We start from the raw sequence: 16,420 nt of genomic DNA on the forward strand, positions 1-16,420 counted from the left end.
CTGATGCCCAAGGGCCATTTGCCTCTTCTCTGCACCCCAAAGTAAAAGGCCCAGGAAGCGCTGTCCTGCCCTTGCCCTTCTGTCCTTTAGGTTAGAATAGCAGATTCGCTGCACTTCTGGTTCAGAGTCACACCACACCCAGTGCAATAGACGGTCTCGAACATTAGCAGGCATCCAGACGCGCTTGCCAGCCTGCTAGAGGAAGAAAGAGCAGTTCCGACCCTCTAGCTGGCTACTGGGGGCGTCCATCCCTTCCCTGCATGGCCCAGTGGACACTCCTCAGGGCAAGGGGGGCCCGGAGGACACAGTGACACAGTGACATCTTGTGCCTTGACCGAGATGCACCAAAAACATGCACAGAAGCGTGCCCCAGCCCCGTCACTAAGTGTGCAGAAAATTTAATATGGGAGAGAGCTTCATAGGTGGACAGAAAGAAATGAACAGATGATTCGTTTATCATTTAAAGGCCTAACCAGTAAAAAATAAATAAATAAATAAAGCCATTAAGTTGGCACAGATGCCCTCCAACTGAAGCGCAGGGCACAGTTTCCATTCCTCAACACAAAACCTGCTCAGCATCCACAGGTGGTGCCGCGGCCTCACGCAGCAGTCAGAAGCCCATGGGCCAGCCAGCGACCCTCATCTCCAGGGCATTGTGTAGGCTGAGGGCGACGCCCGTGGTTGGGCTGCTGGTGCCCTCCAGGTGAGGAGGGACACCCGGTCTGAGCACAGGCTGAGGTCTCCAAGGGGCGAACCGCACGCCTGTGTCTGAAAGCCGCTGGCCTGAGCCTGTCGCTAAGAGCCACCACATATCAACCATCCCACAGCCAAGCCCTACTAGGGCTTGTTTTCAAATAGCAAGAGTCAAGAGCTTTTGTGTTCTTGGCTGTTTTATAAACAAACAAAATGGACTATATTGGATTATTTTGCTGAACTCACACACCTACAATATTTAAATGGCAACAGAATACCCATCTCTGACAAAACTACACAAAAAAGGGGATATAAATGAAGGACCATTTTTTTCTGTATATGCAAAATAGTTAGGATAGATATAGAACTACTTTCTCTTAATTCAATGAGAAGAAAGACTTGTACTAATAGTGTTTGGACAGGATATCATGTCAGCATCTTGCACTATGAATAACCACTAAGAAGACAACAATATGCAATCTATTAATTATTGTAACTGTCCTACTAACCTGTTTTGAAACTGTCTCATTGCTGTTTGCTTCTCAATAAAATCAATGAAAAAAACCCAAACGAATGAATAAGCAAATCCATCAATCAATCCAGTTTCCCACTGTGGACTGCGCTCTCTTCATACACCGTGTCTTCCAAAATCACGTTGGCTGTGACGAGCTCTTACGCTGGGGCTCGTGTACCCTCGTCTGTTTAGCAGGAGCAACTGAGTTTTTGAGGTCTCATTTCACGCCTGTGGAGACACTAGGCAGCTTCAGGAGGCCTTCTTGCTGAGCGCATTGTACCACAGATGCAGGTGCGGGTGACAGGAGGACTCCACGCTCAATTGCAAAACATGGAAATGATCAGGCAGGTCTTCATACTCTCCTAACATCAAGGAAGCTGCTGCTGCAGCGCGGGGATCTGAAGCGGGTTCAGACTCAGGTGAGTGTGCAGCCTGGTGCTAGGGCCCATGGCACGGCGCTTCCTGCCAGTCCCGAACCAAGCTCAGCTCTGCTGCCTCCAGGACACTAAGTCCTGCGGTTCCTGGGTGCTGGCCACACAGGATCCAGAGGGACAGCCCAGCCTGGCTCCCGTGGCTTCCCCTTCCCTGGAGCACTGCCTCAGATGTGGTTACTCCACCACCCTGCCTGGAGGGAGCCGGGGGCGAGGGCCACGGCCTCTCCCAACAAAGCTCCATCTGGCCCACACTTCTTCCTGCGGAATCTAGGGTCACTGACTTAACAGCCACAGAGCAAGGGGGAGAGATAAGTTGTGCATTATTTTAAATAAGACCAGATCTGTCCCTTGGCTTTCTCAGAAACCACCTAGGACATGGGCAGTGACGTGGGGAATGCCCTGCCACGCTGGCTCTGGGCATGAGGCCAAGGAGAGGTGCACACACGGGCGCCTCACGAGAAGTGCCCCTGACATCCAGATGTTGGCCGGATGGTCCAGGGCCACCTCTGTCTCCTGGAGGTGCTCTGGGTTTAGCATTACCAGTTTAGGACATCGAGCTGAACCTGTGTAGCAGGTAAGCAGCTGATCAGTTCAGCATAATTCCATCCCAAGCAATGTGTGGAACGGACTTGAATAGAAGTTGTTTAGCTTCGATTAGAATTTAACTGAGTGGCAGACACTTTATCTGCCCCTCGGTCTGCTTCTGTGCAGCTCACAAGACCTGCTGCAGTGTGGCCAGAGCTCACTTAGCACACTGCCTCGCAGACGGAGGCCCCTGTTCTCCGACTGCAGAAGGGACAGCCAAGGATTCCATGAGAAACGTGAGGCTTTCTCCAAAGGTGAGGCATTAAAGTCGATCTATGACGCTCCAAGGGAGTGAGGGCTTCCGTTCAGGTAAATGCTCTTTCAACGCACAGGTGTCGCAGCATGCATGGCACCGAGTTGCCAGTCAATAACCCTACCTGGAGAGCAGCGCTGCTAGGTGGGGCTGCAGGTTGCTGGGCAGCATGACACGCTCTGCTTCTGTGAAAGTCGAGTCTCAGTGTGCCCCAGGGGCAAGGCTGGCGAGGCAGAGCTCGAACCCCGGCCCCTGGGTCTGCCTAAGTAGGCGCTTTAATCCGCTGAGCTATCAGGCCAGCCCCAGCACATCGCTAATGTACTTCATTACAATGACTGCTTGAGAGCTCAGAAGCTCCAGGCAGTGCCTGTAAGCTTCGCAGTGTTCCCTGCCCTGCGTGGCTCCACCAGGATGGGGCATCCGAGCTGAAGGGACACTGGTTCTGCAGTGCCGTGGACGCCGAGAACCCACGGGTGCTGGTCCCCTGGCTTTCTCTCTTTGTCTGATGCCCAGCTCTTCCTTCCCCAGCAGCTTTGCTGTGACACCAACTTCGGAATGCGGGGCGAGCACCTGACTGTGCCAGGCTAGCCCAGGCACCAGGGAGGGCGTAGAAGCAGGCAGCAGCAGGGCACAGAGCACCGGGCTGCAGCTCCCTGGAGGAAACAGCAGGGCCGAGTCCTCCATGTCGGCAGGAGGGGGGCGTCCACACTGCACTTCAGCTCGATTCCTTAAAAAATTACTTAGCTGACATTATTGGTTATTTCCGGTCATATGTCTGTCAGCACGTTTTGCAGCTGAGTAGCTTAACATTTAAAGAAATGTAAGGACAAAAATGGATAAACATGAACACAAAAGCAAGATGACCAATCTTACATCATACTTAAGCAATGTTTTCATTGTGTGGTATTTCTTTGGGGGAACTTTTCAATACATACTTTGAAGGAGGCTTGTAGTCGTTGCCTCGCAAGTGGCAACCGCACCTTCATTTAAGACTCCATGTCCTGCGTCTGTGTTTCTACCTCATTTTACTTCTTGCTCTAGGATTTACTTGTACTGAAGTTTGGTATTGGCCGCTGATTTAGGGAGTGTCCCTCATTTCCTAGCTTCTGGATGAATTTCTGCACGTTTAGAGTTGTTTTCTCATGTCTTGTTTGGCAGAACACTCTGATAAAAGCATTCTAGGGCTGGTGAGTTTCCCTTCTGGGTGGGGCACTTAGCGTTTATCTCACTTAATTGTCACACCCTTAAAACAGCTCTTGCTAGCTTGGAAGAGGTAACGTGGAGGTCCTCCGCCTACCCAGTGGAGGTCCAGAGAAGAACAAAGGAAGGCTTGGGGCAAGCGGGACCAGCCGTCAGCCGGCCTCCACGCGTCCGGGACCCTGGCCCGCCTCCTGATGCTGCCAGCCCGTGTCACGCTCCTCCTGTCACAGATGGCAGGACTGGGAGCGGCTGTGTAATTCCGGGAGTCCAAGCCCAGCAGCACGCACACGTAAGAAGTGTCTGCAGGCAAATGGTGGTGGAATTCAGAGCACCTTCCCGGATCTTGGAGAAATCTTCCAGTGGAGCTTAAGCAAGTATTTGCTGTAATGGTGGTTACTACAATTTCACTAATTTTTAACATAAAATGAAAACTGAAAAATTTTGACATTTATTTAATAGTAATGGTATCAAAGACTTCTTGATGGATTTTTATACCTAAACTATTATTATTATTATTATTATTATTATTATTATTATTATTAATACACACCAAATATATAGTGGGTTTTATTGTAGCATATTTAGGCTTTTTGACGGCATTCTATTTCCACTGAAAAATAGCTTTGCCATGAACCAGAAGACCCCAAATCTTCGTACCCATCCAGGACCACCCTGATGCCACTGGCAAGTTTACAGTTTTGGTTTTTCTGAATTGTAGTAAAATAGAACATCTGTTTAGAACCCAACAGGCATCTCTCCACAGTAAGCTTTGTTATTTCCTTTCTATGTGTGGGAAAATTAAAGTTGAAAATCAAACTTAGTTGCCCAGCAGACAGCGGAGGAACTGGCCTTGTCCCCGGGTCTGTGCAACTCATGACCCGGTGTTCTCTCTTCTCCATGGTGAACTTACCCCACATGCCAACCAAAAAGAGTGAATGAAGTGAAATTTCAAACCTTTGGGTTAAAAAAAAAAATCTGTATTTTTAAAACAGGTTAATTCCGAAAATCCAAAGTCATGATGTCCTGGAATAACTGCATGAAAATTCTATCTCTGCAACCCTAGGATTCATGATGTCCAGGGCACTGAAGAAAAAGAAACTCCAAATACTTACCTGGCAGGGCAACACCGTGATCATGAAAGTGGCACTCCCAGGGCGAGGCTTAGCCATTACCCTCCGGATGTGCTGACCCCTGCGACTGCCCCAAATGTCTCTAAATGCATACTGCTTCTAATGTCATGTCAATTATTGCTGTACTCTCTTTAAAGTAAATGTATGCTTAAAAAGATAATAAAAGTAAACGAGGGACAAGAAAAACAAAATGTAGAGGACTGTACTGCTACCCTGTTGTACATGGTTGGATATGTAAATTTCTGTGTAAAAATGGTATAATTGTTTTTTTTTTAAACATTCTGTAGGGATTTAAATTTTAGAACATCCATGGTTGTTGGAAAATAGCAGTTTCATTCTATGTGTAAGGTATGTGATATTCAGACAGATAGTGACATTAAGCTTAACTGCCTCTGTTATAGGATAATAATACCATTAAGCTTCTCTTCTCAATGCTGAACAACTAAAGTTTGCAGACTAAAAATTAGAGAGATAGATGGGCTAACAGGATAGCCAATATTTTGGCCCTAGCCCTTCAAGGTCAATGAGGACTCAGGACATAAGAGAACCTCTGCTGTGACATCCTGTAACTAAGTGGAGTCCCAAATTTTCTGATCATGGAGGTTATAGGGCCACAGGGGAAAGTGATTCACAATGTATAGTGGGCCTAAGGAGAGTCACCTGGAGAGAAAACATTCTCTCAGGCCTTCACAGAGAGCAACTTGGCCAAGCAATGGCTGTGACTCATCCAGATGGCTGACACTGCAAAAGATCCACAAGGTGCTGTATATGGTTCCAGGGTCAATCCTGAGGGGATGTGACTGACCTTATCAGATAGCAAGAGTTACATTTCTAGTCATATAACTCTTGCTTTAACTTGGTCTTAAACATCCAGCAGGAAAGTATAACCACGAGGTATAAAAAGTAAAGCTATATTAATATGCTGAGCTGTAAAAGGGTCAAGCCAACAACTTCCACCAATTGCCAGTTGTGCTGATAACTCACTACTATTATGGACTACTGGACTATATTGGGTTATTTTGCTGAATTCAAGGACCTACAACCTTTGGACTGGCATCAAGTGTGAAAAGGTCCTTTAGAGACTTCTCCAAACACAGCTTCTCTAACAGCAGTGGAACACTCATCTCTGACAAAACAAAACAAAAAAGGGGGATATAATCAAAGGACAGATATTTTTTAGTTATATCAGTTGGGATAGATATACAGATACTTTCTCTTAGTTCAATGAGAAGAAAGGTTTGCACTAATATTGTTAAGAGCTAAGATAAGATATCATGTCTGCATCTTGTCTTCTGAATGACTACTATGAAGACAACAATATGCAATATTAATTATTGTAACTATCCTACTAACCTGTTTTGAAACTGTTTCTTTGCTATTTTATCTCTTTTTGTCATTAAAATGAATAAAAATTTTAAAAAATAGAAGATGCGCACACACAAAAAATAAAAAAAAAAAGAAAGAAAATCCATCACCGGTTGCTGTACTGTTGCAAACCCCACGTCAGGACCGGTGCCGATGACGGCCACGAGCTGAGGGGCTGCTCATGCGTGCCGGGAGGACACAAGTGGAGGATTGTCAGCAGCCGCAGTGGACAGGTCTCGCGCTTGTCTCCGCAGTGTCCAAGGCAGTTGTGAGGTACCACAGCTCTGTGCCTGTGTCGCAGGGCTAAGGGACAGTGCCACACAGCACTCCGGTGTGCTCTGCCTGCTTAAGGGACCCATGGGTGCTCCATACAGAGAAGCAGGTGCTATTTTTAAGTTGAGTGAGTGTTGGAATGAGCTGACGCTGGTGCTCTGCTGTTCTCCACCTTCACCGAGAAGGTGGGGTCACCCTTGCAGAGATCAGCCTTGGGCAGCAGCAGGGCTTCTAATTGGCTACAGGCGAAGTCAGTATGTTCCCAGCAGATACCCTCCATGCTTAGCTTGCCTGAAATGACCCTTTCACTTCGGATTGCCCTAAATTGACAGAAATAAAGCAAAGGTACCGAGGCCACAGCGGAGAGATGCTCACTTGCTCAAGTGTGGGCCATCTGCCCAGCCCCAAGTGGCTCTCCAAGCTTGTGAGTGCTCCTAAGGGTTAAGGCTTTGCTGATGCATGTTCCTGGGAAGATGCTTCCAGGAGGGAAGTGGAACAAGAGCGGCTGCTCCTCATGACCTCTCCTCCTGTCCTTTCATTTTCGCTTTGCCTTTTATCCCAGAAGAATAATTGTTTCCAATAACACAACTCCTTTAGCTGCTTGGCTTTGAGAAAAACCTTTGTGGATTCAGGTTTGGACCAATTTTATTCAGAAAAAGTCCAAGAATTTCCATTAAAATAGGTTTTTACAAGTGTCCAATTACAAAATCCTACGTCATCAAACCTTTGCAAAAGCTGCATCTTCTTCCTGGTCCTTTGATCCATGAACTTTTCCTGAGTGCCTGGAGTGTCCACTCCACTAAGAGATGCATAGGCACCTCTGCAAGACAGGCCATGCTTTAGTGACACACACGGAGAGCCACTAGAAGCCTCCTTGGATAACTGTGCAGTCAGGAGAGGACCTGCCTGCCTCGAGCCACAGCCATATCGGCTGCCCTTCAGCACAGTCTGTGACCCAGTTGAGCCCTCTAAAATCAATTATAGAGGAAGTAGTAATTACTTTGATATTTATGCTATTTGAGCACCTTCCTACTAGAACTGTATTTTGCACTCATTCTAGTTGTCCCAGGAAAATTTAGAGAGGTTGTACAGCTCAGGCTTGGATGGATTATGGGCCTTGGCACGAGGATTATGTCAAATGCACCTCACTGTGCCCAGCTCAAGGGCCTGTGCATGTTTGACTATAACAGCACTTACTTGCATTCATAGCTCCAGGCCACTGCTGCCTGGGTTCTCTTAGCAGACATTGCAGACAGCCCCTGGCTGCTGTCCATTGAGCCCAAGTCTGATGTCTACCTGGCTTTGACCAGCTTGGAGGCGCGCATGACTTTCCTACAGCTGAGCTCTCTCCCTGGATGGTGGCTCTGGGTCATCTCTGTCATGAACCTGTCTCTTTGTGAGTTCTCTGCAGATTCCTCGTATACTGGTTACAGAAAAGTGCGGCTGCCAGCTGAGAAGTGGCACCTGACCTTAGACTAAGGGACTGAGCAGGCAGCAGGAATGTTCTGCATCCCTCAGGGCGGTGACGCTGTACAGAGGCTTGGTCTCCAATAGTGGTCAGTGTAAGATTTTGGGGGTGCAGGTAAGAGACAAGAGAAAAACAAGGAGGCCTTTATTGCTGGGCAAGGGTGGGATGCTCAGACAAGAAACAGAGCTAGAAATCCTGTGAAGCTAAACATAGGAAAGCTCAGACTTGCGTTGGTTTTTGTTGGGATGGAGCTGGAGGCAGGGCTGAGTGACACTTCAGGAGCTGACTGCGGCTGATAGAGTGAGCTATCAGGAATGGACTGGGGGAGTGTTAGCCTGTGTGAAAGGAGAAAGAAGCAAGGGGTAGTTCTTTTGGAGAGGACAAGGAAGAAGGAAGTAGGTCTTGTGCTGTTGTTGGGCCACGGCCATGTTGGATCATCCTCGGCAAGTTTTTTGTAAGAGAGTCAATCCCATCAGTTAAGGGGCAGCTACTACACATGTCCCTTTTAGGGACCATGCAGGGGACACAGGGCCACAAAAAGGAGCCAGTGTAAACTGAAGTATTGGGCTTGGTTCACAACTGCGCTTTCACCTCTGTTTTGTTTAAAATGAGAAATTCTGCTTTGGTGACCTTGGGGGCCCAAGTACGCCCTCTGCACACACTTGATGTGCGTGATGATAAACCCACAGCGTCCAGGTGGCCCCAGACGCTTCCTGAAGCGGTATGCAGACAAGGTCAAGGCAACACCGAAAGCCCAGGCTTCACCGGGATCAAGGAGACTTGAGCCTCTGCAAGTGGAGGTCCTTACAGAGTTGGGAGTGGTGCGGATGACCCACCAGGATGCCACGCTTGCTCTCTGACTTGGATCTACTCTCAGCGCTGGCTTTCCACTCAGCCCAGCCTCGAGGTGTGAAGCCAAGGCTACCTGGCCTCTCCAGCATGGAGGCCCCTTCCTGCCCCTGTTGGAGGTCCATCTCAGAGGTGCCACACAGCTGTGCCACCCTGCCCTCTGGGGGTCTAGACGTGCTGGTGACACTGGTGAGGTGAGGCCGCCTGTGCTGCTTGATCTGGATAAACAGAGAGTATTCATCTCTGTTGCTAGCTACTGCTCATTTTAGGTAAGGTCAACATCATCTAGGCTGGCCTTAAGCTCACTGTGTTGCCCAGATTGGCCTTGGACTTGCTCCCGGTGGTCCTCCTGCCCTAGCCTGCTGAGCGCTGGGATTGCAGCCATGCGCCGTCACATCTAGTAGCTCATCACTAATTCTGCCTCTCTGTCAGCCTTTGCTTGAAGTTAGAACACAATTTTCTTGCTTTTAAGCCTCTTCTTTCCCGTCATTTTCCACATGTCTAAGCAGGCTCAACAGCTTCCTGGGCAGTGTCCCCAGCACGCAGGTGTGCACAGGCTGGTATCTTGGGACGGCACCTTCAGGCCCTGGGGGACTGGTCCCCTCTGTGTGGCAAGAAGGAGCTGGGCTCCATCTTTGACCCCATAGTGCTCAGAGCAGGTGAGATCCTTGCTACCTTGTCCTCCTTGTTTCTCACTAGCAGCCCACAGCCCCTGTGTCCCCTGCTCTGCCCTGCCACCCACAGACCCCAAGCTCACGCATCTCAGTGCGCCACAGCAGGGAATGAGGCTGCGGCTCTCCCTGAGGCTGCCCTGGCACTGGGACACCACCCTCTCCTCCCCTGTCTGGCACGGCCATGGCCTCCGCCCGCAGGCCGGGAGGCTCTAACTGCTCCAACGCACGGCCTCCCTCTAAAGCACACAAAGGAACTGTGCGGGCCCCTCTGCCCTTGCAGCTCTAAGCAGCCCACCCACTGGGGCGGACTCCAGGCTGGAGAAACACGAGAACACACTAGAGCTGGACTTCACACTGCCTCTCTCCCGCTGCTACTCTCCAGGACAACAAACCTCTGCACTGGGCCCTGTATGAAGCGCTATAGTTCAATCAGTACAGATAATGAAGCGGTCATTTTTGAAATCTCCATGATACCGTGGAGGGGCCTACAACACGAGGAAGCGCATGTGCTCCCTGAGTTCCAGGCCTCGAGAGGGCCAAGCTCCCAGCTGTAGCCAGCTGCAGGTGTTGTCTGCATGACTGCTCTGCCTCCGTCCTGTATCCTCAGAACACCCGTGATGGTGGGGTTGCCAATGGTGCTTCGCATCTTCCAGAGATCAAGCAGCAAGCCCTACATCACCCACGTGCAAGCGCCAGAGCTGGTGGCACTGGGAGCCCAGGCAGGCCTTCGGAGTCTGGCCGGGAAACTCGGTGGCCAGCAGGTGAGAAACTGGGAACTGTGCGGATCAATTTGATGGCCACTCAGCCACAGATCCCCATTCCGATCTGGCCAGTCCAGGCAGCCTGCAGGCCATGGAGCTGGAGGTACAGGGTCACAGCATGGGCCACCCTGGCCATCATGCCTGAAAATACATCCTTTTACAGGAAAGTGTGCTTGACCCTGCGTGGACCACCCTACCACAGGCGCCACCACTTCTAAGGCTGATTGTGGAGGAACAACTCCTCTCTGGACCTTGCCCTGCCCTTCTACACGGTGCCCTAGTGTCCCAGGTAGGCACAGCATTGGGACGGGAGCAGAGGGGCAGAAGGCAAGGCAGCTAAGCTGGCACTGGGGCTGGGGGTGCTTGCCTCTTGGTTTCCAGGTTCTTCTTCTCTTAAAAAAAATAAGAGTTGAACAAGACGAGCAAAATGCTGACAAAGTCTCTCTGAAAAGTGAAGGGTGAGAGAGCAAAGGCTCTGCACAGTGAACTTGGGCCAAGTAAGAAAGATTAAAAACCAATCTAAAACAGAAGCACACCCTGCAGAGCAGGCTACCTTGAGGAAAGCTATGGTAGTGAGCTCTCCGCAGCATCTGAGCCCTTGCATCCCAGCTACACCACATGGGTTCTTGTCTACTCTGCATCCTGAGCAGTATTTGCTGTGTCTTCCCCACACTCTGGCCCTGCTTGCTCCCCCAGCCACCTCTACCATGCCCCTCTTTCCTGCCTCACATCCCCCTAAGAAGCACAAATCCCCATAATTCTTCATGAGCTGCTGAGGGAGTGGAGGTTCTCTGTGTCCTGTAGTTGCTTCTAGCTGTAAGGGGCTGTGATGCTATGTACTGGGGGCCTCCGGCCACAGTGGGGCGCTGTGGCTCACTGGCTGGGTCAAAGAAAGACTAGCTGTCCTAAAACAAGGAGAAACGAGTTAGTGGCATTGAGCTGCCTGCTCAATGGGAGAAACGGTCCAGCTAGCCCCAGTGCAAGAAGCCTGGTCCAGTGCTGCTCTCCCTAAGGAGAAGAATGTGCATTAGACAGGAATGTAAGATGCAGTATCAGGAGTCTGAGAGCCGCAGCCTCAGCAAGGCCCTGCTGCTTATCTGTAGCAGCCCTGGAGTCTTGTTGTTTGAAAGAAAACCTCAACTCTTCCAGAGGCTCACAGGAGCAGCGTTTTCCTCTTGTTCTTTAGAAAGTTTAGGTGGACTGCCTTGGCTCCAGGAAGATGAATCCAGCGATCTAGCTCTGCCCCATCACTGCAGGAGGCAGGACTCAGACACCGCCTGGCAAAGTTGTGCCAGTGTTCTCTTTGGCGCCCTTTACACATGTGACTGTGACCTGCTTGGGAGGACTGACTGTCTCTAGGAGTTGTCGGTGAAACCCTTCCTTTCCAGATGGCTACACGTGCACAAAAAAGCATGCTTGGGATCTCTGCAGATATTTAACATTTTGCTGTTTCCTGGGGGAGGAGGGTGAGCTTTGATGACTGTCGTGAATGGACAGGCACGTCAGCTGTGGAGCACGGCTGAGTCTTCCCCTGGCCCTGGATGAGTCCTCCCACCTTATCATAGCTAACAGGGATTTTAAAGCACCTTTGTATCCCAGTGGTAAGATAATACTGCATGTTACACATCATTTCAGTACTAGTCACTGACTAGTACTGCAGTCCCAGTTTGTTCTGTTGAAGGGAGAACTGCCCCTTCGGGATGGTTCTCTCTCCTTTTCAAGGCATGTTGTTCATTGGCATAGTCCCGGCCTCTCGTCGATTCTCTGTCTTCATGATAGTTGGCCTGCTTGTTCTTTGCACTGGTGGCCAACTTCAGCTGGCAGAGAGGCTTGATTTACCAGCCTGGGGATCACAAAGAGGTGCTCACAAAGAACTCCCAGTATCAGCAAACAGGCCAGCGGGAGCCTCAGCCGCCTGAGATACAATGGGGCTCAGGACAGGGTCTTTCTAGTTTCTGAGCGTTCCCTGTGAAGAACGGCCACAAAGGCCTGCACCTGGGGGATTCTATTTTACCTCTTATGTCTCTGTTTAAAGTACCATCCCATGCTCATCTTTCCCCATCTTCCAGTTGGTACTGGACCCAAGCCTTATTGTCACAGTAGATGGGCTGACCCAACTTTAAGTTGCCAGAGTCGACTGTTCCCACTCATCAAGGCTAGAGTCTAGCAGCAAATTTGGTGAAATCCACAGGGTGCAAGGTCGAAGGGGCTTCCCACTGGCTCCTCCTGGAGTATGGAGTGAAAGAGCCGACTAGGTCTCGGCCCCTAAGATTGGTCCCGTGCCAAAGGAGGCAGAGGCCTACGTGCCAAGAAGTGTCCCTTGTGAGACTAGCACCAGACAGACACCTCTGTCTGAGCCTTCAGAGTGATGCCAGCCAGCTTCGCAGAAGCACAGAAGAAAGCGTTCGGTGCCCATTAACTCCTTCGAGAGAAGGGGTCTAAGCTGCTTGCTGCCTTCCTGGGTCCTCTAACTCACGAGACGCCCTAAGCCGAGTTCCCTCAGCCCCCAGTCGAGGCGCTCCATGACCTTACTTTACTCTGAGCCCCTTGATGACTCTACTTAAGCATTGTGCAACCAGTTGGGGAGATTGTTTCTTGTACTTATTCCCAAAGTAAAAAGACACCTTTTTTCTTAGAACAGGGATAGCTTGCTTCTGCATGCTCTCGGTCATCTTAACCAAGCTTCAAATGCGGTTCACATCCTCTGCTCAGGCCAACAGGCATATGTTTCTAAACTATCTGTGTGTAAACAAGGCAGAAATCCAGGCAGGGAACTGCACCCCCAGGCAGACCTTAGGACAGGGAAGAAGCAGAAGAAGCTAAAGCTGGGTCAGTGGCTGCCACTGCCAGCCACCAGGGCCCAGGCTCGAGCCAACACGAAGGTGTCTGTCAGCAGCCTTGGCCTGCACATCCTCTTGGACTGCTGCAGCACCTGTGACTGCCCTCTCTGCCCAGTGCCCCGTGCTCCTGATGGTCAACCCCGAAGGGCAAGCAGATGGGGCAGAGGAAGAAGTCACGTGCTGAGCACTGTTCCAGCCAGAAGCCGCTGCGGGGGTGGCCCCCAGCACCACGGAGCACCACCTAGCTCTCTTCTCCTCCACGCCCCAACACATGCCACCAACAGTCACAGGAGTTTTAAAGAGGACACTTCTCTTTCATGTGGAAAGACACTGCCAGTTACAATAATTCAGAAGACAGGCTCCTCCCTCCTGTTCTCCACAAGCCCACGTGTTCTCTAAAGTCTTAGCTAATGAGGCCACTTGGTAAGAGGAGGACAGGGTGCAGCGGTTGACACAAGTCCATACCTCACAGAATGACAAGAAAAGATGGCAGCTGGCAATGACAAGGCAAGGTGGCGCCCCAGACCAAACTGGCAAGAAAAAGCCGTTTACAACAGGAGACCAGGCTAATTTCCAAAAAAGGTGGCAAAATACAAGCAGACTTGTGCACAAGCGGTCTACTAATCCTGCTTGGTGAGCCCCAGCAGGAAGGAAACGTCTACTGCAGCTGGAAGAAAACCAAACGCCATCCATTCCTGGCATTCCCGGGGTGCCATCGGAGGAGTTTCCTGAATTCTTGGGCTAGGGGACAGAGACAGGGAGAGAAAATGATCTTCATGACATTTTAGAGAGAATAAAATGTGTGCCTTTCGGGCCTTCCCCAACTCTCCTCCTGGAGGGCGGTGCCAAATAATGTCACAGGATGCTGGGGGCCAGCCTATTGGTTTCCGGGTTCCTCTTGTCTCAAGATGTGAACAAAAGGAACACAGCGGTGACAAAGCCTGAAAAGTGAAAGGCAAGGGAGACACTGGCTCTGCACAGTGAACTTGGGCTAAGTAGAAGAGGAAAAATTAAAAACCAGAATAAAACAGAGGTACACCCCGAGGGACACAGGGAGGGTAGTGAGCTCTTCCTAGCATCCGGGGTCCTGAGCACGCGCGCTGGGGTCCTGGGTTCAGGCTGTACTTGCTCTCGCAGCAAGCTTTGCCTCGCCCGCCCCACCTCCTGCTCCTTGCCTGCACATGCACCACAGCACTCTCCTGTCATGCAGTACTCCTGCTTCTACAGGGGCACCAGTCCCCCGGGGAGCGAGGTGACAGACATCAGGGCCAGGGCCAGCCCCCTCTACCCACTCATGGGCCTCTTCTACTCTGCTTTGCCTTCTGGTAAGTTCTTCCCAGGACACCTCGGTGCCCTCTAAGCAGGATCCTGGCAGGCTCTGGGTCCGGGAGTCCCAGGGGGCTCCGGACTGGACCCACAGGACGCTGCACCCACACACGGCTTGTTGCCTAGCGCTGTGTCTGGGCGGGAAGCAGGACCAGCCATCAGTGGTGCCAGCCACTCCTTCCAAACATGAGGAGAGGGACGGAGAAGGGCGTTTACAGCGCCCTAGCAAGAGTCTTGGTGCATGCATGGTCCCCGTAGGCAGTCAAGCCCTCGCGTTGTTTGCAAAGCCCATCGTTGCCCCGATAACAACATCACTAAGCAGAAAAAGTTGGAAATGGGTGCATTTATCGAAATGCCAAAGAATAAACCTATTCCATGTGTGTTTTCATGTAAAGTTATATAACGACAAGCATCTGGTTTCTGAATCTTTTACTGCTCTCCTGCTTCGTGAGTCATTTCAAACTGCACAAGACAGGCACAAGCTGCTGCTCAGAGCCGGTGGGCAGGGTTGGCAGCGCGGGCTTGGGGCCGTGCAGCTGCGGCACTTCCCTGATGCTGCTGGGAACGCAGCAGTGTTCAGAACACGCTCGTGCGTAACAACTGTGCCGCGACCCAACTAGGACTAGCTGGTCACTATTTCTCACGGACGCGGGAGGTAAGACAGCAGTCCTCATAGCGAGCCCACGGAGCTGACCCCACTTGGGTGCGTCCGGTCCCCACCTTGCACCACCAGCCCTGCAGACCACAGAGCAGGGCCTACCACTCGCCTCTCCCCATGTTTCCACGCGGGCGGAGCTGCTTTGATCAACTTAATAGCTTGTTTTATGCCCTCCTGGTCATGGTACTGAGCCTTGGATCTAAACAGTGCCCAGGGCATGAGCATGGTAAAGTGTCCCCGTGTCACCAGCAGGATGGGTGCTGCCCACACATACACACCGCTGCCCAGTTTGAGGGGAATCTGAGGACTCTTGGTGGGGTGTGAGCCCCTAGGGTGGGCCTGGCCCAGAAATGCTCCCTGGCTGCTAGCAGGAGCCCAGGTGCCCTTCTTGGAAGGACAGCAGTCTGCAGCCCAGTTAGCACATCTGGAAGTGAGCTGAGCCACACAGGAGCTCACAATTAAAAGTTACCCAAGTCCCTGAGAAAATGCCACCGAGAGAGTCCCAGAAAGCAGAAGCCAGGGTGAGACCCAGCGGAGGTTGCTGCCGGGGGAGCTGTCGCAATAACAATATGGAACCCGGGAAATAAAGCCATCACCTCTGGAGTAGGGGAGGCTTGTGGCTGGCTTAAATTAGGGATGGACGTGTAACAAAACAGAAGATTGCTCTGAAGAAGTCTGAGGTCACAGAACGACGAGGCAGCAGCAGGGAAGAGAGCGGAGCTGTGTGGAAAGCAGGCGAAGAGCTCCAGTGCGAGCGAGCTGGCTGGCAGGGGCGGTGCCAGGGTGGGGCGAAAGCCTCACCTCAAGAGAGTTAACACAAGTACAGCAATGATGAAATCCACACGGAGATGTAGTTACAAGATACTAATTTCAAATGCAGGTAGAGAGAAAAGAGACGGTCTCAGCTTACTGAGGCTTATTTCGAGTGGCTTGCTTGGGAGGCCCATCCTGCCCAGTGTTCAAAGATGAGTGTCTACTGCCTTTGGGTGGACGCTGCATTTATGTCAGGTACTGGAGTGTGCTGCCCAGCCCGTGCTGCCCCGCTGCAGCTGTCTTTGGGTCTACCAGTTGCCCAGAGCCACACTGTAGCCCACGGCCATGCCGCTGCATTCCAAGGCGTTGATTGCTATATTCTGGGCTCTGCTTGGTGTCGCCATTTCGGGTCATTGTGACCCCCAGGTGGAATGACATGCATGTAGTGCCCATCCGAGTCTCACAGTTCAATTCAGTCTGAGGTCTACTTAACAGATTAATAGCGCCACTTCGTTGTCAGTTGTCACACATTTTATGCTCCTTCACCCTTGTACTTTTTTCTCCCCCCGGCCCGCATTTTCTTCTTCTTTCAAACTTACACCATTATTGGTTAACTGTGAAGTATGTCCAGTTGGATGATGTTT

At 51.0% G+C, this 16,420-nt stretch overlaps 1 pseudogene; it reads left to right on the forward strand.

Moving 5' to 3' along the window:
• Positions 1 to 4,783: 4,783 nt before the first annotated feature.
• On the forward strand, positions 4,784 to 4,909 carry LOC111815854 (annotated as a pseudogene).
• Positions 4,910 to 16,420: the final 11,511 nt, after the last annotated feature.

Source organism: Octodon degus, unplaced genomic scaffold (assembly GCF_000260255.1).
Source record: "Octodon degus isolate 3935 unplaced genomic scaffold, OctDeg1.0 scaffold00022, whole genome shotgun sequence".
Taxonomy (NCBI): Eukaryota; Metazoa; Chordata; class Mammalia; order Rodentia; family Octodontidae; genus Octodon; species Octodon degus.